At 41.4% G+C, this 25,912-nt stretch overlaps 1 protein-coding gene across 12 annotated transcripts in view; it reads left to right on the top strand.

Moving 5' to 3' along the window:
- The window catches only part of CSGALNACT1 (chondroitin sulfate N-acetylgalactosaminyltransferase 1), a gene marked incomplete at its 3' end in the record, with an annotated part of 54,017 nt that overhangs the window by 5,431 nt on the left and 22,674 nt on the right, over positions 1 to 25,912 (top strand). For 7 of the 12 annotated variants that reach the window (XM_083833141.1, XM_083833139.1, XM_083833144.1 and 4 more), the window contains 2 exons: positions 16,813 to 16,896; positions 24,787 to 25,043. Of the gene's footprint in view, positions 1 to 12,983; positions 13,215 to 16,478; positions 16,646 to 16,812; positions 16,897 to 24,786; positions 25,044 to 25,912 lie in introns of those variants that run through there. The other 5 variants (XM_083833147.1, XM_083833142.1, XM_083833149.1 and 2 more) reach the window with 3 other exon arrangements.

The following is a 25,912-nucleotide window of genomic DNA, read 5'->3' as shown; positions in this document are numbered from 1 at the left end:
AATGGGGAACATGCCTGATCTATTTCTACTTAGCTTATATTAGAAAGGTTTCTTTACCCTGTCTCACGAGTTTGATCCTCTTCTGACAGCATTTTCTTGCTTGCACGCAGCTTACCTGTCACACTGATTGGAAAGAGCCCGTTTGTGAGCCCCCACGGGGTACCTCTCTGAGAGAAAACCCCATCACACCGTGGCTTTGGGAGCATACCTCAGGCCGCTTTAAGATTCTTGAGGAATCCCTCATTCAGTTGTCTTTTCAAAACTGTTCAGGCTGGGTGGTTGCAGTGTTTCGTCCCCAACCCTACCCCATTTTGTGCCTTTCCAGACAAGGCATTTTTATTATTGCATTATTAAAGACTGAAAGATTATTAGTGCATGTGTTACCTTCTATATTTGACGGGTCAGTTTATTTCTCAAACGAAACAAATCTCTTCACTTCCCTCTGGGAGCTAGGTATCAACGAAGAGGTCTTCATGGTGAGCTGTATTCTCTTCCAATGAAGACATTAACATACCAAGTGTCGTGCAGAGCTCTGACATTTTCCCCAAGCTGCTACTTGCAGTGCATGGGGAGCAACTGATCCCTAAGCATGTTGTATATATGGCTCTGTGGTCTTGTAGCCTGTGGACGTGGGTTTTTGAACCAATTGCGCATTGATGTTACAAGGGCAGAAGCTGTGCTCCTGATGGAGTCCTGGGAGGCGAGGTCAACCTGGTAGGTATAAAGCAGAAAGATGTGGTCAGAGCCAAATGATTGTGTTCAGCTAAGTTTTCTCTTTATGGATTTGGTTCTGGTTGCCCAATGTCACAGTATAAAAAGTTTATCATCAAACAAAACCTATAAACACTTCTTCCAAAAACAAGGCATTTTTTTCCATCACCTTTTTATTTTAAAAAAGAGAAAATAGAACTGTCTTTACTGGCAGGGTGGTCAAACAGCAGCTGCTCCAGAGTGAATGGCTTAATTTGAGGGGAAGGTCATGTAAGGAGATGAGGGGAAATGCCGAAAGGCCACGTTCTGGGAAATGGTGCGGATAGGCACATGAGTCAGAAGGCTGCTCAACAGAAGATAAACAGTAGTAACACATGGCTCTGCGCTAAGGATGAGCCCGCTGAAGTAGGTGATAGGTTAGAAGACTTGTGGAGCATAAACTGAAGAGTTCATGGACCAAGGGGCAGACAGAAATGGATCTGTGTCACACGTGGCAAATTTGCTTTCCCTTTATTTAGGGTGCACGTATTTAATCCAGACTGCCTCGTGGTGTGCGTTTCAGACTGGCTGTGAAACTGCAGCCTGTGAGGGCCTCTCGGCACTGTTATAATATTACTAAAAAGGAGTCAAGTCTGAAGTCATGTCTTGGTCTGCAGAGAAGCCTCTGGCACAATGCCATGCTGCTGGAAGGCTTGCCTGAACCCCGGTGGTTTTGCTTATTCATGCGATTGAGCGGGACCCTTTCATTGTGACTTGATTGCATTTAGGCTCAAGAATAAAGGCTTGGATAAAAATACCACGCGCTGAATGTCTCCCACAGCCTCCAGGGAGCTTGAGCAGCTCAATGGCAGTTGTCAGCATCTGCTTCGAGAAGTGCTGTGAGCCTGTTGATCACGTTGAAAGCACTTTACTCCTTGTGTTCTACCTCAGCTGCAACAAGGCAACAGAAGGTAGGGCCTCAGTAGCAGGTTTCCACTCGTTTCGGTTCATTAACTACTCATTTAGGCTATGGCTATAGGTAGAAACCGCTGAGAGGTACAGCAGGCCTTTCTATTTTGTTTCACACCTTTGTTGAAAAACAGAGACAAGGCAGCCTGGTCTTCCAGGCACTGTGCTCGGAATTCTTGATTGTGATATTCTTTGTGTGGATGCCCGCTTTTAAGTTTCTTGGGGCTGGCAGGCATCAGAGAAATCAATGGTGAGGCATCAGAGACTTTGCAGGTTCATCTTGCTTTTTTTCAGAAGTACTAATTTTGAGTCTCTGCTTTTGAAGGGTCAACAGTGCAACCACTTCTAACTATGTTTAATTACGTGGGCAGAGAAAGAGGATTGTGGGTTATTTACATCAGCTCCATAGACTGTCAGAGACAACCCAGACCATATTGCTTCTTTCCTTTACTAGAACCTATGGACTTGTAATATTCAGCTGTGTAAAATCATAGAATCATAGAACATCCCGAGTTGGAAGGGAACTATACGGATCATCTAGTCCAACTCCTGGCACATGTCACAAAATGACTGCTTTACCCTCCTGCATTCCTTATTCTGAAAGCAATGGTTCACCTTCTTAGTTTTAGAGCAGTTTTGGATTCTGTTTTCTGTTTCATCATCAACAGGTTTGTATTATTTATATTATTTCGGGCAAGATGGTAACACCCTAACTGTTCCATGTTGAGCACCACGAAAGCTGGGGGGAGAAGCGTTTGTAAGAGTGCACTAGCATTATATGATGTACAAGTAGCATTTAACACTGTACAGATCTTGGGTTTGCCCTAACTTCCAAGAAGGTGCAGTTCTGCTGCCCCACTAAAGCTGTCTAGCCATTTAGACAGCTTAATTTGTGGCTCGCTCCCAGCTCAAGAGAAAGGGTTTGCAGAGGTGGAATGTAATAGTAACTGGATTGGATGAAGTAACTCAAGCATCCCAGTAAGCTCCTGGTTGCAAACGGTGTCTGTGAGCAAGACTAGGCACAATCTAGCAAAGAAGTTTGGGCAGGGGGAAACTGTAGGAACAAAATCTGCGGTAAGATTTCACCTTCATCAGCAAGTAGATAGACAAATGATAGCTTTCATTTCCAAGTCTGTCCTGTGATGAAGTGAGTTAGCCTCCATGCATACACGGGTAGCCATAGTCTTCATCTTGTGTTGACTTGAAAACAGGGAGACAAACACCAGCCACTTGGACATGGGCATCGCCCTCCTATTCAGAAAGACAAGACTAGCAGAAGACTGATAGAAACTATTGAAGTGCTGGGGGTTTTCTTCTCCTTTTTCTTCTCCATTGTGTGACTAACCGTGATCCTGAAAATTACTGGCAAGACGATGTGGAACAATTTGCACTCTTCCAACCTTGGAACAGCGTGCAAAGACCCTTGGGAACTGTTTCTCCTGGAGAGGATTGTGGCAGCACTAGGCTTCTGGCTTGCTATTTCTGAGAAACTTTTTTTAAAGCTAAGGCTATAAATAGTTGACAGTTCTTAAACTAAATAATTCTGTTCTCTTTCTCTCCAGGGTGAGAAACTGGATCAAGATTTTCAAAGCCTGCAGCCAGATACCAGTATTAATCATTTGTTTGTAATGTTGCTCAGGTTTTGAGGAAATTCTCTTATTGTTTGTGTTTTGTGTGTAGTAAGATAACTTACCAAGGGCCTTTGAAGAGACTAGTGGCAGCTGATTGAATATCCAAAGGGCTCCCAAGCACATACACTAAAACAAGTGGTTTCAGTGGCTTTCACGTATTATTAAGCACTGGGCTGATGGTCACTGGTTTCTGTTTCCCTTGTAGCTTTTTCTGGGATTCAAATGGTGAAAGGTAAGATGCTGTGTCTCCTACACTGCCATTTCTGCTACAAAGGTACTTTGACTACTTTTAAGGGGGTAGTGAAGCAGAGTCTTTAGTCCTGAAGATGTGATTTCAGTCCTTACATACTTTAAGAGTTCTTTTAAGTCTTCTTCTCTATGAATTTCTGTTGAAGATAGCTCTTAAAGTGCTGGCCATGGTGATCAGTGCATAATTAGGTAGTGTTGCATGTGCCAGAGATCAGCGTTAATCACTCAGTATTGGAACAAAGGGGCTTCCAGTTATGAACTAATGCACTATGTGCATTTTTGTTTTTACCTTTATTAAACCAGTCACCCAACCCCTGGTAGGGCTGTTAGGTTCCAGTTCGTCCAGTTCAGACAATGTCATCCTTCTTCTCTCGTAATATGTCTGTCTCTATTTGGGATCTTTGCCTTTGTGTTTCCTACAACCAATGTTTTCATTAACATTTACAGTGAACACATAGGTACTGACGTCCTTCACAGTGGGAAACTTTGAGTTGCATGGATTTGGAAAGGAGAAGCTTTACCCTGGCACATCAAACAGTCTTTCCTGTGTGCACTTTTAATGTGCAGCCGGTACCTAAGAAAACCACTCCTTTTCAGTTAGAGTAGTCTGGAAATAGAAGTAACAGTTTTGAAACACACTTTTTACAGGAAACTTATGTTTTTTATGAGAAAGTGAAGCCTCTTGTGTTCAGGGAAGAAATTTTGAATTAACTTTGGAAACTTTATAGAAAGCTATTGGTAAGATACACAGTAGTGTGTATTGTGGAACAGGTTACCGACACTTGTTTTCTCTCATCAGATTGCTATTAAATTAACAAAATAAATCTAAGGTGGATGTGTAACAAATCAGAATATCGATTTATCCTAGTAAACTGAAATTAATCGAAATAGAAATATTTTAAGTTGCATTCATTATGGAAGTGGTGTTTCCTACCTTAGAAACTAATGTAGAGATTAGAGTCAAAGGACAGAAAAAAGCCTAAATGTCACTTATCTTCCAGTTTACAGGACAGTACAACATGAATCCATGAGATAAAGCACGGTGGTGGGATCCTGATGTTTTCTACTGCTTAAATAAGCCAAGTATTTATATTTATGAATTAATTAATAAGCTATCCCACAAATATCCCAGCTTTCTCTAAGATTTGTTCAGGAAATAAAAAGCACTTATGTAATGTTGAAGGAATGAAAGGAAAAATTCATAGCATTAGGGAAGGGAAAATAATCCTTGACTCTAAAATGTTCAGGAACTAGCTTTACCAAGAAACTAGTTTGTTACAGCTGTAAAGTGCATGAAAACGTGTGTTTTGAGAGCACATCTCAGAACCTGCTGGTATTATAAGGACCCTTAATTTTTAGATGTGGTCAAAAGAGTTTAGAACTGTGTGTGCGTGTGCCTTTAGACTTGTCCAAATATGGTTTAAACTTTTCCTGCCTTGGTTCTGGTTGTGATATAAACTGGAGTTAGGAATAAGGATTTAGCAATCCTGTTTCACCTCTTTCCTAGGATGACAGACTTTAAGAGCTTTTGAAAAGACTTCTGCATCAGTGTTCGAACCCTCAGGCCTTTTATTAAAGTGATCTTTATTGGTTTTTTAATCCCTATCACCAATACAAAGGATTTTTCACTTGTTTGATGTAACAATTTGACTTTACTTGCAGGCAGGTCCACCATACCCATTATTTGGGCCATTCCTCCTATATATTTGTCTAAGATTTCCAATTATTTCTATATTCATTGAGTTTCATCACTATGCAGCCAGGTGAAACAGGCAGGTTGTCCAATGTCTTTTCTGCTCCAGGAGTACTTTAATCAGGGAGCACCTGCATGATTTTTTCAGAGAGCCAAGCTGTATGCCAGGTAATCTGTAGCAATTAACATCTTCATTAAAAAGGCTTAGGCATTTCATGCCATTTTGTGTTTCTGCAACTTGTAGTGCAGCAAATAGTACTGTCTTGATGTTTTTTTTTCCTAATATGAATGATTCAAAAGTGATCTGTTAGAGGAGATTTAGGAAAGCGGATGGGTTATATACATATATAGATAAATACAGACATGGGGCTGTATTTACATCATAAGAGAATGAGTTTTGAAGCTCTGGGGTGCTGCTCTCTTGCTGAGATCGTTCATCACTATGGTATTTGCTTTACAGAGGAGCTGGTACTCATAGAGAAGGTACAGTCTATTTCTTTAGTTTTCCTAGAGAGTTTCATCCTGAAGTTAAAAAAATAAAATAAAAAATCATTCTTATAGAAGGTTGATAATGGTACGTTCCCACCGGTATAAGCTGTGAAAGATTTCAGCTTTCATAAAACAGCAAGGGAGGGAATTCGAGGTGAGGAGTCTTCAGGGACTCCTTTGCATCCACTATAAACTTCATCTTGGTTGACTAATGTGGTCTTCTCCAGAGAACCAGAGAGGTAATAGGTGAGTCTCTTCTGTTACAGGAAAGCTTAGGTCCCTGACAGTTTCCTTCCAGCTGGGTCCTCTTCCAGGTTGGGCAAGTTGGACGTCCCTTGCTTTTGAGGGAAGTCCAAGTGCAGAGTGACCCAGGAAAAGGAGGAGTAGGGGGTGGGAAAGGTCAGATCCTTAGTGTGTTAAATCTCCATGCAGTGCTCATTTCTTCCTGCTGAGTACCGTTATTTAGGTGAGCATCAGCTTGAGGTGACAACAGCATTTTTGGAGTCCTGGGGTCAGTTTGTGGCAATGGCTTCATGCTGGTGGAATTGCGTTCTGTCAGCTGAGCATTGAGTGCCACTGCAAAGCTGCGCTCCTCAGTTCCCTGCTCTTTTCTGTAAGAGTTTTGTTTTCACCTTTATTTTGTTTCTCAAAATAAAAATGAAAATCTGTGAGTTTGGAGAATTGAAGCCAAATTATGTCCGCAGGTCCTCTTGTCTGAGTATACACCACCACTAAAGTGCTTTGTGACAAAAATTGTCTTACTCTTGGAAAAATCTGTCATTTGAATCTGTCATACAGTGGCCTGTTGAAAGCTTTCATGTTGGTACAGGCCTCCTTAATTTCTTTTTTTTTTTTTTTCTGCAACTGTCATGGGCAACTTTGGCTTTGGCACCACCCCCACACTTTGTACCTGGAGTAAATAGGCTTTTTTAATTAATGTCTATTGATAATGTACTCAGTGGGGAGGGCAAATAACCTACCCTCTGGAGGATTCCGGTATTTCACACTGAGGTTTTGGAGAAGTAGTATTCAGCATATTAATAATGATACTAACTCATACACTGCTAGGGTTGCATTTAAATTGTCAAGTTCCAAATGTCCTCAAGTTCAGTGCCTAGTTTAAGTCAGCTGGCTGGGTTTTCATGACACTCTGCAAAGAGAGGAAGCCACAGAGTGTGGTTTCATCTGAAGTACAAATGTACTTGTGATTTCTTTCACTGTATTATTTCAACATGTCATTATTGTCTTTGCTACAGTTGGAAATATGAAGAAACAGTGAAAATGACTTGCACAGGATCCTGTTGTCTCTAGGACGGAGACCTTGCTTGCGTAGGCTGGTGTTCACTCCTGTGACATAGTTGTGTACATACCTGTCATCTACCAATTTATCAGAGCTGTCTTCCAGACCAATTTACAGACCCTTTTGCACTGGGAAAGAGGCTGAAACCTGCACATGGTAACCCGTAACCCAGAAAGTACAGTATTGACGCTGACATGCTCCACTTTAGTCACCTCAGTGCAGTGAGAGAGCTTTTGCTCTGTCTTCAGAACATCCTTTTGTGTTTACTTGTAAGGCTTGTTTCAAGAGAGGGCTTATTTCCAAGTGACAGGGGCTCTAGTGTGATATTGGCGTGCCAGATAGCACAGGTCTTGAGTCACTCCTCCTGCACTTCTGGTGTGTGCTTTCTGCTGAACTTTTGGTCTCTTTCCTTGAACTGATTAGCTCAAGGCAAGCATTTCAGTTCTCTTAGGACTGAAGCAACAAAACACTGAAGTGTGTTTTTGATCTGAAGTGAGAAAAGCAGATGAGAATTATCCATACCGTGTTTCTGACATTATTTCTATTACCCAGGGCAGTTTCTTTTCAGTTATGCCTCTTTTTCTGGCTAAATCTGGTTTCCTCACCACTGTTTTTTTTCTTAATTTTTGGTTTTGTTTTTTTTTTTTTTGATCATACTGTATCTTGTTGGTGATCCAGATTAAAGTAGACTTTTCACTTTGGCTCTTTAAGAGTGTGTTTCAGGATAGAGGGGAAGAATGTCCAAGCTGTGGTGTTTTTCAGGTCAGAAACCAGCTCAGATACGAGGACTTCCCAGTAGTGGTTTGTTGAGATTCACAGGGGGAAAAACAGCTGATGTCTCTGATGTAATAGCTAAGTCGAAACTAAGGCGAATCTGCATTTGAATCCATGCAGGCTGCAGTTAGAATTGTCCCTTAGGCAGTCTCCCAGACTAAAACTGACATAAAACTGCTTTTGGTTTCACGTAACACAGAAGTTCCGAAATAGCTGTCCTATAAAGTTAATTCAGACGTTGCTTAGGTGATGCAGGAGATAACACAGAAGTGAAAAGCTTCCGTCCTGCCCAGTACATAGTTCACCCAAGCCTACGGTGCTGAGCTGGGTTGTGACTTTATGGGTGCAGGTGTGTGTTCTTGCTGCCTCTAACTACATGCACGAGAAAGAAGGCAGGGAAAACTTCAGCTGAACAAAAGCATTGTGAACAAGTTTGGGAACAGCCTTGTTCCAAAGGATCCCCACTGCTGCTTCTGTCAGTGACAGTATGTTACAGCCTTTCTCACTGCTTTTTAGTTTACTCTTGCCTTTCTGTTGTGATTTTCAACTTGCTTAATTAATAATAAACTTGGCGTAAATGTCTGTACAACTACAGGGTGGGATGACAAGACTTGGGGTGGTACTGTGTTGCTCCTCCTCACTTAGCCATACTCTTCTCCTGCACTCCTATTCAGCTGTTTTGTGTTTTACCTTCAGGAAGTTTTGCACAGCTCCAGGAGGTTTGAGGTTATTGCTGATATGAGTATCTAAGCTGAACTTAGTGAAATGAAGTGAACGGGCTCGATCTCCCTTCACAAACCTGTTTTCTGCAGCACGGTTTCAGCAGATATCACTGTACCAGCCTGGTTTCTATTACCACTTTAAGGAGAAACCAGTGCTTTACAGCTGGATGGATAGATCCTAGAGAGTGAGTGAGTATTTTTTGAGAGTTCCCAATAAATTGAGTCACTGTCAATCCACTGATTGTCGATCCACTGATCCACTGATCCTCTCTAATAACCCTGCATAATCTTGAATATAACTTCCAGTTTTTAGCTGTGACCCTCTGGACTGCATACAGACTCTTGCATATCCTGAATCCTCTCATTTTTGCCCTGGACATAAAGGTGTGGAAATAAAAGGCTCTTTCTTCTCCCATCATCAGTTTCTCTCTGTGTTTTGGCTTCATCTAGAGGAGCAGTTTGCAACCTGTAGGCTGTGGGTTCCTGGAGCACGTGGACTACTACAGAGGCAGGCTGTGGCAGGTGACTGAAATGTAAATTCAGCAGTGTGCTTGTGTGGGTTTCCTAACAGAAATTCTGTCACTGCTGGACACTTAGTGTGGTTTGAAAATAAAGATGCATCAAAATAACACCTTTCTCATGCTGGGATATTCCTGTAAACACCGTTGTCAGTACTGTACTTTATGTTCTCATCTCTCAAGTAGTCCTGTTCAATGCTCAGAAGTGCTGACTTATACTGAAGTCCAATTTTCTGGTGAAAAATTTCCAGTGATTGAAGCTTGACTCCTGCTGATACAGGACAGAGAGCTGCCGTATGCTGGCATCATTTCTGCCTTTTCGGTGCTCCACAGTGTGTCTTCATAACTGTCTCCAGGACACAAGCTCTCACGCTGAACATCTGCGTCAGCCCAGATTTTCACAAAGCTGAGAGCCTTCCTCTTAGGTTGGCCTAAATCATGCTGTACTTACCATGCTAATTTTCATCTTTCCCGCAGCACTTCAGCATGCAAGGTCTTGACAGCCGGTACTTTTTGCCTCTTTCCAGGGTTCATTTACATCTATTTTTTTCCTGTGTTTCGAAGTTTGATTAACAGTTTACATAACTGTACTTCGATGCTAATTGCATTATCTGTGAGTAATCCAAGACATACAAACATGATTTTCAGTGGTATAGTAAAATGGGTAGGAAATCTGCTTTGTCGTCATAAATATATAACACATTATCATTGTAATTTGTGCAGGATAGATTGTAAAGTTTCTGAAACATGGAAAATAATCATCGATTCCCATGAAGTGATGTTGGGGGTGCTCAGCAAAGCAGTGCAGGTACGTGTCTGGGACCTGGACTGCCACACTGTGGAGAGAAGCAGAATGAGGTTGACACAGACCAAGCAGGTAACACTGATAACCTAGAGGGAACTTCTCAGTGTATATAGAGAGGAATTTGGGGTTCAGTGTTTTAGGGCCGGGTTTTTGTCTCTGGATATCCCGGGAGCTCAGTTAGGATTCTGGAGTGCTGAGTTGGACTTGGCTTTTGCTCACGGAGGAAAGGTAAATCCAAGCCAGGAGATTTCTCAAAAAATGATTCTTCCAGACGGCTAGTGGGATATGTAGGCCGTGGTTTGACCTTATTTTTCAGGCTGTGTTGCTGCTTACCATGGCAATGGGGACATGAGGAAAAAGCTGGTGGTAAATAAAGAGTGATACTTTGATTCACCTGCACCCCTGACAGATGGGGAAGAGTCTCTGGAGCACAAATCTGTGGGTCTGGGAGGAAGGTAGAATGATCAGAAGTGTGTGAGGAGACAGAAAGCAGGACAGTAACACCTGCCTAAGGCCAGAAAGAAAAGTTTTTAAGTGAAGGTATGTAGGGATACAGCTTTTCTGACACCTGTTTTTTTATTTATTTATTTTTATTATTATTATTTTTTATTCCTCCCATGGCTCATTAAGTTTCTGTGAACAAATAAAAGATGTTCCCTCTCTGGTGTAGCCTGGCTGAGTCACTCCATTTCATAACAGTCACAAATGCCCAGAAAACTTGTTGTAGCTGGCTTGAGGCCCACAGGGGCTGGCTGAGATAAATATACTCGGTATAAAGGGCCTCCTAACCCAATGCCAATAGGAAGGGTCAAAGCTGAGGGTCCCTTGCTTGTCGACACGGCACAGGGAAAACAGGAGAATCACTTCAGCAAGGCTCCCACTCTGGGCCTTGTTTCTGCTCTGAGGCTGTCTTGATGCTCTCTGCAGATTTGTAGGTCTTGAACACACGTTTGGTTGGTTGGTTGTTTTTTATTCAAATGTATTTCAGAATCCAAACCAGCTGCTGCAGTTCCTTCCCTTCAGCAGAACCGCTTCAAGCCATGTTGTGGTTTTGTGGCTCTTTGTAGCTGGTAGCGTGCTCACAGCTGATTTCTTCATGATGCAGGGTTATTTTAGCAAGTTTGGGACTAGATGATTCTAAGAGGCTTCTGCAAATGCCCTTGTCTGTCCTTGTGCCCTCCTCACATCTTCCTCCTGTACATGTTTTTCCATCCCTCCAGCAAAGCAAAAGGATGAAGTATGTCCCCAGCTCAGGTGTACCAGGGCTTGAGGACAGCACAAGCTCTGATTTAACCCAGTCCCTTCCAGTTTCTAGAATGAAGTTCTGGGGTTTGAACGTGTGGTCTGTGTATTCACAAGCGTGTGGCTTGTTTGTATGCATGTGGTCTGAGTGCTCAGCACCTGAAAATCAGAGCCTGTAAACAGCCTGCTGCATTAGGAAATCTAGGCTGTGCTGCTTATTTATTTCAAGTATAAATGTCATCTTGGCAGGCAATACATCTCCTCCCTTGTATATACAAAGTTTGTAATTTGATGGCAGAGCTTAAATGGCATATGTTTTGTAATGAATTTTAAAGTTTTTGTGTTCTTTAGTGAGTGTGTGCACGTAATGCAAAGACACAAAGCCAAGTTTGTGTTCTTTGAAACTGCTTTCTGATGTACTTTTACAATGTATCTGTTGAGCTAATCATAGGGATTTGACATAAAGATTAAATAGATGAATCGTGGAGGAAAATTACAATGTTTATTGTAATTTTCAATGAAGTTAGTGCCGGGGCTGTTCTAAGTAGTGGCTCCTGGCTGTGGCGTCTTGTCAGACGGTCTGCTTGCAGTGTTCGTTCGTAGCTTTTACTGCTAGGATACTGATATTTTGGACTGACACAATACTTGACAAAGCATCAGTGCCAGGAAAAAAAAAAAAACAGATTGTGATTCAGCAGTTAATACTGTTCTAAATCTTGGAAAAAAATCTTAATAATCTTCTTTTACTTGAAAATGATATCAAAGCCTCCACAAAAAATCATTATGGCACGCAACAATAATTCAATTTTTCCATTTAGATCATACATAAATGCTCTCTATTTTTTTCTTCCAAGGAATTTTGGAAATAAGACAAATCCTAGCTGTCCCAAAGCCTGATGAGATTGATGGCATTCCAGAATAAATGGGAAAGCTTATAGAGTGCATTTTTACAGGAAAAAAGTAGCAAAGGGTAACTAAAAGTATCCAGACTTAAAGCTCTGAAAATAATTTTTGTTGTATCTGCTGAGCCTATGAAATATACTTGTGAGGCATAAGATCAGGGGTGTGAAAAGGTTTACTTTCCACTGCAACAGCTGACTTGTTTTCAGTAGGAAATTATCATTTGCAAATTTTCTCAATTTATCAGTAGTTACTGATTTCATCTGTGTGACTTCCTCATTTTATCTGACGTGTTTGTAAGCTGTAGTGTCTGTATTCTCAACATTGCTTATGTCTTTGCACAGGGGAGAGAGGTGGTTTGTTCCCCATGTTTGTTTTACCTGTTGCAAAGGAAGCTGTGTCATGATGGTTTTTTTGTTACAGTAGAACTAGTACTGGGTGTTAAAAATATTCTTCTTCTAGCATCGTGTCATTACGTTGGCACTCCTTGGGGAACTTTCCTTTTCCAAAGGAAAACATTTCCAGTGACCATCAGAGCAATATTCTTTTGGGGGTTGCCTCTGCCCCCACATTTTCATCTTTCTCTTTAATGAAATGGAAATTCTAGCTTCACTTTCACGGTACACCTTCTCCTTTCCTTCAGGTAGCCTGGCTGAACGATGGCTTTGGTTGTGTGAGAGACATCATCTAATTACATCATTGCTGTGCAGGTGAAAAACGCCCTGCCCTGTCACAGGCTTTAGAAAGACTTCTCAGTTTTCCCAGTGATGGATGCAGTGTTTCCTAGCTGAGGCTGACCAGGTGTTTATATTCCCAGAAAACAGGGAAGGTAGGGTCTTCAAGATTATGCGTTTTTGGTGTTGAAAGTTTTTAGCTGAAAAAGATGGGTTGTCTTCCACAGGTATGGTGGAAGCATTTTCTGGTAATTTTGTGATTTTCCTTGACTTGCAGACTGAAATAGATTAAGCCTTAGAACAGACCTCTCTAATGAACATAACCTGCCTTCTGTGGCGTGCTTCCAAAGCGTGGATTTGGGCTGAGATAGAGCTGTGTTTTGCCAGTACTTATGAGCATGAGCGTGGTAGAACTTTGTTTGCATCTTTGCAGACAATGAAGTGTGCTTCTAAGAAATGCTCCGTTGCATGAGCGGAGTGTGTTCTCAGGAATGACTCATAGCTTGAATTACTCTGGAAAGGGAGGCTGCCTCAAAGCAAGTCTTTCTACCCATCATGGTAAGTTTCCTTGACTTATGCCTCCCTCTGGCTGGGTGTAAGGGGGTCTCTTTTTATATCTAAAGGGGTCTGCGTGTGCAGTTCAGCATCTGAGGGAGGTTTTCAGCTGCTGCTCTTGTCTGTGAATCCTCTTTTCCCTGTGCTAATGGATATGGTAGGGGCTATCCTATAAGTGCATCCTGTTTTTTGTTTTTTTTTGGTGTGTTTTTTTTTTTTTGGTCTGTAGCTGTACTCCTTAAACGTCAGCTTCCCACTCATTTATAAGACTATACAAAAGCAGTAAATTTCGTGAGGCATCTCCTGGAAATCAAGGAGAGTAGTGAGTCGAACCTCCACCCAGAAAACGTGCACACATCAAAATAGTGTTCTTGAGGGCATGAACTTGTTCAAAGTAGGAAACGCAGAATGATGCTGAGAGATCCTAACCAAGGTATTTGCCTCTCATCTGCTGCTCAGATTCCTTCTCTTTGCCACTGTATGACAGATTCATGTGAAATTTCAGATCTGCCAACAGCTGAGGAACCTGCCTGTTTAGCTGCAGTATGTGCACAGAATTTTGTTTTAGGCTCCTAATTGTAAAGAGTGAGTGTCTGATGAGATTCTGGAGGAGTCCCAATTTTAAGGTATTTGTCACTTTCTTTCTCTCTTTTTTTTTTTTTCCTTCTGGGATGGTGTCATAGTTTGTAGCATAGCTAAGGTTTCTGGGCTGATTGCCAGCATTAAAATGTAGTTTCAATATGAGCCAGGCCTGTTTTGTAGGGGTTTTTGAAAGTGTCTGTGGATCTGTTACAGAGAATGGGCCAATAACTTGTGTTTGATGCCCTGCTGTTGCAATAGGTTCACCGGGGACCCAACTGGACCTGCCTTCCACTGTGCAAAGTACAGAACAGTAAGAAGATCTCTGTTCTGGAGAGGTTTCCCATGCAGAGAGGCAAAATGGGTAGAAAGGAGTGCTCAAAGAGCGCCAGAAATGTGCAGAGCTTTCACCTGGCGCAGACCCCGCTGCCTGTGAGCCGGGCCTTTCTGGGGGAGCGTGCCCAGACCCCACATGGAGCAGTTGTCTCTGCCATCGCTGGTAATGATGGCAATATTTGCTACCCGAAGTTGGGGTGAGATAGCTTTATTTAACCATCTGTTTGCAATAGATTCGTACCATTTTTTCTGTTATCCACAGATTATTTTATATTCCATATGCCACATTTTGCTGTTCTAACAACTTCTCAAAGGATTGCTATTTTTAGACCTGCAATAACGGATATATGCACGACTCTTCAGCTAGCGAGCAGCTTGTTAGCTCAAGCTGGTGCCTGGTGGTTCTTGCATTTCTTATATTTAGCATCAATTGTACATTTTGAAGTAGAAGATCTGGGATAAAGCAGAAACAGGTGTATAAAACCAAAGGAGGGGTCAAGAACATCTGTTTTTCTTTATTCTTTCCCTTCCTTCCTTCCCCCCTAAATGGGCAATTTTCTGAACATTCATTTTACTACATCTATTGGCTGCAACATGTCACTTTACTGCCACTGCTCCGAGTTGCATCCCGGTTGTTCCATGAGGACAGCTCTTGTATTCCTAGATGCAAGCTCTGGGTTGAACTTGCCTGCTGTTACTTCAGAACCCAAAAGCAGTAGGAGCTGAGTGCAGCTTGGGTGTGTTGGTCTTTCTGCAGATGTACCATACTGTCGCACTGCACAGGCTGTGGGAGACATCCAGGATGAGTGGCTGGAGTCAGGAGAAAAATGAATAAGCAGTAGGACGCTGCTGGCAAGTCCGTGTTTCCAAATTCTCAGGAGGCTTCCCACTTCCTGGCCCATTCCCTCTGTTAAAGCTGTGGTCTTCTGCAGTCATGAATACCCTGTAATTATATAAATTAGGTTTGTTGGCTTAGTGTGGTGCTGCTTACATATAGCTCTGCAGTGAAATAATTGTGTTGAACGGGTGACCAGGGGAGCGTTTGCCCCAGCCATCCATAGGTATGAAGAAGTACTAATCAAGAGGAGTAGCTGGTAGAAATGGTTGTCTTCTCAAAGAGCTTTACCATGTAGCACTTACACAACTTGTGGAAGTGTGTGGCTGTTCTAACAAGGGAGGAGACAAAAGAATACCAACTTTGAAGCATTTCGTGATGGTAAGGATTAGAACAAGAATTAAAACAGGGTCAAAAATCCAGAGAAGCAATGAAGAAATGCAGTGTTTCCCTAATAGGATAATTGTTTCTTGTGCATGTCTGTTATAAAGTAAAAGCTTACTGTTAGGGAATCATTCGGTCATCAAAAAGACAAAGGTTAAAATTATTTCTCTTCTATGAAAGATTTTCTTCTGCCTTCCAAAGCACTTGATATTCTCTGAGAGAGGCAATACAGACCATTACAAGAATGGATGGCTGGTCTGCTCTGTTGAGTGGCTGCTCTTACCTAGGTTTTTCTTCGAAAACATAGGGAATTCCCTCAGCTTCTTCAGCTTAAGTGAAGTATTTTTGTCAAGCTGTCAATTCAAATTCAAGCTGTGTTGGTTTTCAAGGGTGCATAAAAAGGGAGCAAAATGACCACGATCCCCTGTGCATGCTCTTACTGAGAGCTTAAGAAATTTTTCTATTATAGTTTTATCTTAAACTAGATATGAGTGGCTTGTTTTATGTGCTCCATGTCCACATGTTGACACCATTTGCTCTGATTTTATTCTTTCCTATAGGATCTTTCAGCTGGTGTTTTCCACCTAACACCTTCCCCCCAGCAGTTGCCAGCTGCTGTTCACCTGCTTTCCTTTCTCTTTCAGGCAAGAAAGTGTTAAACTCTCTTGTCATTGGTTCTTAAGATCCCGATACTGGAAAACTCTGCCTGTTAAATCGACTGTAGCTAGGAAAAGGAGATGCTGTCCCATCAATAGAAGAAAATTATTTTTTTAGGGACCATTGAAATAGTTGTAGTGAGACATTTTGTTGTTTCACTTCCCAACAGCTCTTCCTAATAGCTCTTGTCAAACTGATTCCATGCTAATAGAAGAATACTCAGAAAGAAGCTGCTGGAGGTGTAACAATAAAAGAAATACGGGTCTCGGTTTGAAATCCTTCAGGTGTTTAACTAGTGTTAAAAGATTTCCATCTCTGATGTGTGAGATCATTGCAAATTTATTCACATCTACTCTTCAGCTGAGTGTTAGTGCTTTTTAACAAGGAAATTAATAGGAATAATCAGTTATCAGAACAAGGACTTGAAGCCTGTATACCTGTGATTCACTACCTGTGAATATGTTGCACGGTTACAGAAAGCCCCTTGCAGAAGCAAATGGGACAGAATGTACGCTTCTAAGAGACTACAGAAAACAGACGCATTTCCTTTTGCATGGGTTAAAAAACTGGCAGACTAGAGGACACTGGCTTGGAGGCTGGAGTATCTTTCTCTGAGTTAAACTGTGGGTCCTCTTTGAAAATGGTAAGATTTTATATTCTACAGAAACGTGTTTCTAAAAGGAGGGGAAGGGAGAAATCTGTAATGGCATAGCAGTGTTTTTCCTTCTTATTTAATTAGCTTGCGTAGCTGTGCCAGCACATATTCTAGCCAATCTTTGTTAAAATAAAAAATAATGCTATCGTTTGCAGGCAGGTTTCCATATGAACAGAAACAAAGACTCAATATCGAGAAGCTTCATCAAATAAGGAAATCTCTTTTCTTCAAATATTCTGGTAGGTTAAGATAATTATGCTTTGTTTCTATTCTGTTTTCTAAAAACCTTTATAAATGCATTTTATTTCAGGAAAACGTTCACTTTAAAAAGATAATCCCATTTTTTTTTTAAAAAAAAAAAGGGAAAAAGTTGGGTTTGCATCAACTTTGAGACACGACTTGTTAAATCAAACCAAGCCAGATACCACTGTGGTAAAATGAGAAAAAAACGTTATACTGTAAGTTCACATTGTGGGTATTATTCCATAAGTTTGCATGAAATGTGCTTTGCTTCTGATTGAAGCCTGAAGCTGTTGTTTTAAGAGAGATGCTCTTTGGAACCTTTCAGGAAATGCTGACCTGACTGCAGGGTGTACTTCTCCTGTGTAACGAAAGGAAAAAGAAAAAAATCTGGCTTTTGCTGGCAAGGAAAACTGGCTTTACTTTTGTCATCAATCAGCTCTGGGTTAAAGAAAGAGGATGCCTCTTGGGTGAACTCTTAAAATTTAACACATTTCTAGCTGAAGGGCTGGTTTTCAAGAGCTATTGACAGCTATGGAATAATTGCAGATAAATATTCCTACTTAACTACAGTTTCAGTCCAAGATTCCAGAAGAATTCAGTGAGGAAACTACAATTTCTTGATCACTAATGAGAACTTCCATTGTCTTTGTGGCTGTAAATCAGTAGATTAGGCTAATTTTCTGCATTGGGGTAGTTGTTAAAGAACCTGAAAGCTTAGATCCCATTTTCGATACGATTTGAGGATCAGAGCTGAAATCCTAGAAACCGAGGTAAGTGTGAACAGGTGTCCATTATCACTTGAAAATGGGGCTTGGATTGCTTAACTGAAAGATATGGAAATGTGATGACTTTTTTTTTCCAGAGAATTAAAAACATATTTCTTCTTACAGCCATTTTACCAAAACTTTGGTTTTGTGGGTGTATTGGAGTTCTGGCATTTTCAAAGAAACCCACAAAACGTGATATGAAGTGGAAAGGTGAAGCACCAATTGGTTAAGTTAAAACAAAATAGGCTGTTTAAACCTATTGAAATATTTTATTTCAAAATAGATTCACGTAAGTGATAGCGTATCATACATGGATACATGTCCTTATTCTCATGAAATCAATTGATCTAAGTAAAAACTTGCAGTTAGCTATGTTTTCAAGGATTTTTTTATTATTATTATTTTTGATTGTCTTCAGTTGTTTTCAATTCTTTTTTGGAAAAAGAATTTCATGACCAAGTAGATAGTACAGTATTAAATGTAAAAAGCCTTCCTTTTTCCTTCTGCCACAACCTCTTCTGCAGAAACTTTGCTGTAATTTATATTTTTAAATTCCTTTAATAAAGAATTGGCTAGCTTAGTGGTGAAGGTGGATTGGCTGAGATTTAAACGTTGAGTGTCTCAAAAAATTGAAAAGATATTTGGAAACTTCCTCTAGGAGATTTTTTCAATTGAAGTAACTAAGAAAGCTCAGGCTTTTCAAAGAATTAGCAGAGGCCTCTTTTCTGATATATCAAGGAAATGCTAGGTGTTTGACCAAAACCACGTATCAGAACAGCAGTGGTGAGCTAAGTGGGACTCTGTAGCGTGTGTTGATTTTATAGTCAGTGCTAACCTGGAGGAGGAAGGAAACAGGGGGCTGACTCAGGGGACTGGTCCCTTCCTGCAGGTCAGTGCTGACCAGACTGATAGAGAAAAGCAGAGCCTGGGGGCTGGTACAGGAATTTTGATAGCTGTTAATGCTGCATGTTTTAGCGGTGTGTGTAGAGCTTTGCTAATCAGTCTCAATACCAAACCAGGTTGCAGTTATTTCCTGGCTTCCTTTGGAATGGAAACCACAGCTGAAGAGTAGTCCTGCAGAGCAGTGTTAGTTCTTGTCTTGATAGGTTTTGTTCAGCCTAGGTAACATCGCAAGACGTTTTTTCTCTTGCACCCTTTACTTTTCAGTATTTTATCTAAAGTGCTGCCTTGATACAACCTACCTAGGAAACCTCATTTGAAGAACAGGGAGAGGGCTCTGCAGGACCATGAAAATACAGCAGTAGGCTTGTGGGACACAGATGGCTCTCTTCTGTCCCCCATGTACCACACTCAGAAGGGAGGAAACCTCCTCCATTGCCATCTCTGCTGGAGCTAACGAAGTTCAAGTCCACCATTTAGCGTGGTACTAACTATCTTCTGCACGGGTGGTTTCTGACAGGGAGGGCAGGAGAGGATCTCCAGGTCAGACTGGATTGTTCAGGCCCCATAAAATAGCCTTGCTATCTTTCAAGGACTTTTATAAGATAGGGATCTAAGTCGTTGTTGCTGTACTTTATTACTTAACAGCTCCTCTCGGAGCGGTGGAATTCCATTGCGCTTGGCAGCTCCAGCTGAACGGCTAGTCTGGTGGCAGATGAATGTGGGCGTGCTTATATAACCCTGACTAAAGATAAAATTGCAAAACACACGCTGCTTCTCATTCTGCACTCAGGTGGGAGAAATCAGGAAGGTAAAGGTGCAAGAATTCATGAGTTGAGATGAAGACAATTTCCACGTGTAATGGTTTCTTAGCAAGACGAATGCCATCATTTCCAGTGTCCCCCCCTTCCTCCTCCTTTACCCCAGCTTTTGTTGATGAGCCGTATGATGTGGAATCTCTCTTTGGCCAGCCAGGGCCAGCTGTCCTGGCTGTGTCCCCTCCCAGCTTCAGGTACACCCCCAGCCTCCTCGCTGGCAGGGCAGCCTGAGTAGTAGAAAAGCCCTTGGTAACTGCAATGGTTAAAAACATCAGTGTGTTATCACCACTATTTTCATCAAAAATCTGAAACACAGCATCACACAAGCCTATGTGAAGAAAATAAACCCCATCCCAGCCAAAACCGTGAGAGTAACACAAGTTCATGCATTTTTATCAATGGAGAAAAAGCTCATGCTTAGTTAGAAGCATGCTAAATCCTTCACCGGTTTGTGATGTACATCGCGGGTCTGTGCACATACACTGGGCTCCAGATTTCATCAGTGTCAATCACTGAGTGCATGTGTATAAACATTACATGTGAAGGAACAGCATTTTTCATGTCCAGACTTAAACGGATGAGCAAAATCTAGTCTATTGCTTGTTTTAATGACAGCATATTAAAAGTGTTTTTTTTGTTGTTTTTTTTTTTTTTTCCGTGCATCTTATGCTGACTCTAAGCCAATTCAGAAGCTGTTATATCTTAGTGTTATGCTTAAACTGAGTTTAGTCTTTCTGGAAGCCCTCTAAATGCAAAGCAGTTATTGAATTAGATCTTTAAATGAAGTAAATTTAGCGCAGTAAACTTTAGCTGTTCTCTGGCTGCAGGTTGTCCTTGTTCTGTGAGCTAGTTTCCTGCAGAAAGGCTCTGTTCTTGGGAAGCATGCAGCTACCTGCAGTGTAGTACAGGGCTGTTGCAGCCTGCTGTCTTTGGGGTCAACTGCCCTTTCTCACATCTACAAAACTGAGATGGCACTTACCAAAATGAAATGAAATTGAAGGTCATGGTCAGCAGATGCCAGTCTTCCAGCAAAGCTGCACATCTCAGCTGTCCAGCCCAGCAATTAATTTTTAGGACTGGCAATTGTAAGAGTTTAATTTACTCTCCAAAGACCAAGCATATCTTCAGGCCAGCTCAAATGCAGATTTGCCATCTCCATTTTAAGAAAATTGAAAACACTTTTGGAGCATCTGACTTCCTAAACCTCTGCAGGTCAGAGCATGCTAGGGAGAAATGGTTACTTAGGGAAAAGCCTTTTTCTTTTCTGTGCAGCATGGAGTCGGTGTCTGCGTGAGTCACAGCATCTCTGAAGCAGCAATGCATGCTTGTCATCTGTTCTCTGCAGTTTCTCTTTGGAGCTTGACAGGGGATGATGCTTCTGTCACATTGCCCTCTGGGGTTTAAACAGAGTGGTGGAAACTTCCAGAGAAGTTTTGCAAACACATTGGTTTCCAAAGGATTTTTGGCATTTGTGGTTACTTTGTAAGAGGAAGCAGACTGCTATGTTTTCTAGCACTGAGCAGAGCATTTTGCCTGTCTTGCTCTGTTGCAAACAAACACGAGTAAAATGTTATGCGTGCCTGGAGAGCCTTGTGATACAAACTGGGCAAAATTTGGGGATTTCTGAGGAAAAGGTGGGTTTCTGACTCGTTCTCACAGTTTTTCTGGAGGTGTCCCGTAGCACAGCCAACTAACAGTGGTACTGAGAACGTGTGGGCTTCTGTAACTACAAGCTACTGCGTTTAGCAGAGGGAGGTGGTGTATTGTGGAAGGGTGTGTGGTGTGGTGTGGTAAAAATCTGAGTGTCTCACGCAAAAATCACTTCCCTAATGCAGACTCATGCAATTGCTTCTGTGGAAAACAGCCGGGTCTTCAACAGGTAATGCTTCTGGAGGAGAATTGATGCAGTTACTTAAAGGAAAACCGTTCTCTTTTGTAGTAAATGGTGTTGGTTTGTGGAGATAATTTTAGACATTGGGTCTTTTGGAATGTAGTTAGAAATTGAGGTTTAACACTTACATTGTGGTTTTTTTTTGTTGTTTGTTTTATTTTTTGTTTTTGCTTTAAAATTCATTTCTTTACAAGGAAGAGTGGAAAGCTAGGGTACTTTCACTCCTGTGTTTGTATCCATGTCGATACATCTACAGAAATAAACAGGCAGGACAGGCGGGCCCCAATACTCCCGAGATTTTGCATTAGAACTAATAATTACTGTAAAAACTATATTTCATATTGAAACTATACCATGCTTACTGCTTATAAGAGCAGAAGACTTTCAGAGTGCCTCTGGATTTCTGTCCTGGACTGTCTTTGGGAAAGAATCACCTGCACAAACACGGAGACTGCATCCAGGTGGATGATCTAATGCACCAAGTACACATGGACCTCCGAACTTTACTGGAGAGGCTTGGCAGTCAGTGTGGTTAGGTAAAGTTACTGATTTACCCTGATAAGAGGGAAACGATCAAAATAGCAGCCTGAGGGGCTGGAGTACTAATGAATGTAGAAGTGATAATTTCAGTATTGTTTGTTGTTTTTGTTTTTTTTAACTTTTAGAGTGAGGAGCATATAGGTGTATCTTGAAGGTAAACCCAGCTACTACTCGTTTCCTTCACAAGAGCAGAGCATAGTGTTTCCATTGCCAGTCATCATTTTGAGGGTTTCTTGGTTTGTTTAAGACTGCTTCTAAGAGTTGTGGCACCCGATTTGCAAGATGATTGGATTGTAATTGTTAATTATAGAGGGGAACAGTGTAATTGTCTTCCTGTGGGTGGAGTTAGACACTTTTCTCTTGGAGATTACAGGTGGCAATGTGTGCAAGATTTTCTATAAAATAGCTCTGGAATCAGATTAAGAAATAAAGGTTTTTTACCTTTAAGTTAGCTACTGTCTTCAGGTAGCATTTAGCTTTTGACAATTTTAGTCAGCATTTTGATTCTGGATGCAATTTCTTAGCAATCCTTTATTCTTCTTTCAAGTGTTGTGTGAATTGCAAACCAGATATTAGGATTTTAAGTGGTTTGTTTCGTATGTGTGAGTGTCAGCTCACGGGGGGGGGGGGGGGGCAGTGATACAGTTTTTAACAGGTGACAATAAAGAAAGACTGTGAAGGTGCATCCAGTCAGTTTAACAGATGGGCTCTTCCTTTTATGCAGCATTTTGTATAAGTCATCCCTGGGCAGACGACATAGATCGGATGCCATGGACTGAGCAGTAGTGAGAAATGATTTGTCATTAAGGAGAAATCATTTCTTTTTGCATTCCCTCCTCGTGCGTCTTAGACACTGGTGAGACTAGATTTTAAACCCTGTGACATGTTCCCTGGTGATGAGTGGCTTGAGTTTCTGCCTGCTTGGGATGGTGGCATTGGGGCAATCTTGTTTCTAACATTTAAAGCAGATTAATTTGTCTGCAGTGCTATGCTCAGTCCTTGTAATTAGAAAGCTCAAGGCAAATGCCAAGTGGCTGCAGTATTTTTTTGTAAGGCACTTAGTCTGGGTGAAACATCTGTTTCCTTCTCCCTGCGGCTCATTTTGGTGGTTAATATGATTCTAGTGAAATCTCACCGTGACGTGTGCTGCTGTTCAGTGAGGACCTTTCAAACACCTACATGAAAACTAATTGCAGCTTCTGCCATTCACCATTTAAAAAAAAAAAAGACAAAAGTTTTGTTTTCTAAAATGGCAATTGCTAGTCTCAGTTAAACCTGTGATGAGAAGCTGTGGCAGAAAGTACGTAAAAACATGGGGTTATTTGGCATTGTCCATGCCATACATGCTGAGAGACTGTTGTCTGCAGATATGACTGTTCTTCTGCCATCTGTTTCTGTCCTCAACATGAAGAGTAAAGAGAGTGCAGAGCTCAGAGGGGAGAAGCCTATATAAAGATATAATGTTTATATTATTTTGAGTCTCTCTTCTGCATGAATTCACGCTTTGGTCTTTTGAGTGCCAAAAATTCAGGCTTGAAACATGCTGTTTTTTTATGTTTTTATTTCCTGTACCTCCATAGTCCGTTAAAAATCCAGATGCTGGTGAGTAAGAGTAGGGGGTACATGCCATCCAAAGTTTCAGACCAATTTTCCTAATTTTTGCCACTCCCAGTGGCTGGGTGCAGCACCTTCCACTGTACAGAGCAGCTTTCGCGGTGCTTGCAGTGGGGACAGAACCTGCTGCTTCGTTCAGGTCGTCTTCAGGGCCAGGCTCCCTGACACACATGAAAAGCACCTCTGTGAGCCAGGCTGACCTCTGGCTGGGCTAGCAGGTTGAGCTGAGGTTGAAGATGTTTTGGCAAACAGAGCCTTTTTTAGAATTCATGTTCTTTTCCTTGGCTATCAGACTAACGCCTGTGTGTTCGTTAAAGCTCCTCTTTGCAAACAGACTAATACTACTCGATGCAGCTGACTGCTGTCAAACACAGAGGTGTTTTTGTCAGTTCCTGGAAAAAACTGACATTTCATTTTGTCTCCACTTCACCTCAGGCTCGCTCAGTTGGTGTGAGACTGTAGGTCTGGCGAAATCAACAGGATGGTTGTTAGGAGGAGTTTTCCCATCCCTGGCTTGCTGGTACTGTCTGCGCAGCTGAGATGCTGCAGCCGTGACCACCTTCAGTGTTGACTTCAGCTGCTTTTTTTGGCACTGGCACAGATGGAGACTGCTTTCACAAGCACGTCTATCAGATAGCACAGTACAGTAGCATCTCTATATTTAAGTATCAATTGCAGTCTGTAAAGCAGTGTCTCCAAAGCCACCAGTCCAACTTAATAAGACAGCTCTCGCAACAGAGGGCAAGAAATAAGTGCTTGTTGTTAGGATGCCTCCAGCTGTGATGGTAAAATCTCCCTGAAGGAGGTAGAAATACCCATGGTGTGAATTTCTTGTAATGACAATGCTGGTTCAAAGGACAGAGTAGCTCAATTAATTTATTGTCCCAAAATGTGCTTAAGATGCTTCACTGATGGGTAAGATTACAAACCAGAAAACTAGTCAGGAAAAAGAGTCCCCTAAAGAGAGACCCAGTATGTTTGAGCAAATACAGCTATATATGCACATATATTTTAAGGTCAATGTTTGAAGAGCTCTTCACCCAAAACCTGAATCCAATGCTGCTTATAGAAATGAAATTGTGTGTTTATCTAAGCCATTGGGATGTAATTTCAGTTTAGGCCATGTTAGCACAACTAATCCTTTCAGTGATGTTCAGCTTCTGCCAATTCAGTCAATGGGCTAATTGTGTGAACTGAAGCATACAAGCACAGCAGTGCTTTATGTACTGCATCTCACCACTTCCTGACCCTGTCTCACTGCACACTACCTTCTTGCAGTCCTCTAGCCAGATCTGTTGTAGAGTTAGAACTGCCCAGCTTAATTTCCGTGCTCTGACAAGCTCCTTTACGTTGCAGGAGGCCAACTTTTATAGCGCATCCATAGGAAGCGTCTCCACTACAGCCCTTCACTGCGCAGGAGGCAGACTGAAGATGTAGGCAGCTGGCAAATGTGAAAGCAATGAAGAGGTGTTGTGAGGTTGACAGTGCTTTTTATAGTACGTGCGTTTTCTGGGAAGGACATAAGAAGGGAGATAAACAAGAGATGATTGTGGCAAGCTGAGAAGCAGCTGTAGCAGACCAAGATGTTCCAAAGAGAAGATCACTGCAGAAAGGTAAGGATGCCAACTTCGTCCTGTTCTTTTTCCGGCTGCTTAAATATTTTCTTCAACATCAGCAATTCTTCCTTTGAAAACACTGATGTTTTCTGGAGAATCCTGTAAATACTAAATAGCCATCCAGCATTATTTTGAGAAAAATAATGGTAATATTTTTATAGCTTGCTCTAGTCCCTTCAATTCCTCCTCTATTTTTTTAAGTAAATCTTCAGACTGCTAAAATATTGATAATAGCTAAAATATCAGGAATATCACTGGATAATTGCTGCATACAGAGTAATAGGCCAGCAAGACACTGACGTTGATAAAAAGTCCTACAGAAGTCCTTGGCTTGACACTAGAAATAACTCTGAAAAGCACATGCTTTCTTAGATAAACTGTTTTTACCTAGGGGTCTGCCAGAAAGGATGTCTGACTAATGAGGCTACAAATCTCTGTTGCAAAAGCCTGTCATAATGGAATGCAAGCATCCAAGAGGAGACTAGGGAGGGCTTAATTTGATTGTGTTCGAGTCTAACTATGCACTCTCACAGTGTAATCTAGGATGTTACTCAGCTTTGCTCTAAGTCTACTGTCAGACTAATAAATGAAGAAGTTCCTTTCATAGGTCCGGACTTGTGCCAAAACTGAGGGGTTTTGAAAATCCCACTGGTAGTGTTGTCAGCATAATTGTTTTAATGTAGCTTACGTCTAGATCAATATTGATGTTAAGTCATCTAATTTTTCTTTCCTGTTTTTAACTGTACTCAAGGAAGCCTTATTAAAAAAGAAAATAAAAAAAAAAAGATTATGTTCAGAGTTTTAGCTTCCCTTAGTTTTAAAAATGCCTAGGTTGATTTTCCCTAAACCTCCTCTTTGGTTTTTAC

Source organism: Anser anser (assembly GCF_964211835.1).
Source record: "Anser anser genome assembly, chromosome: 4".
In the NCBI taxonomy this organism is placed as follows: domain Eukaryota; kingdom Metazoa; phylum Chordata; class Aves; order Anseriformes; family Anatidae; genus Anser; species Anser anser.
This window is presented reverse-complemented; position numbering and strand designations above follow the sequence as displayed.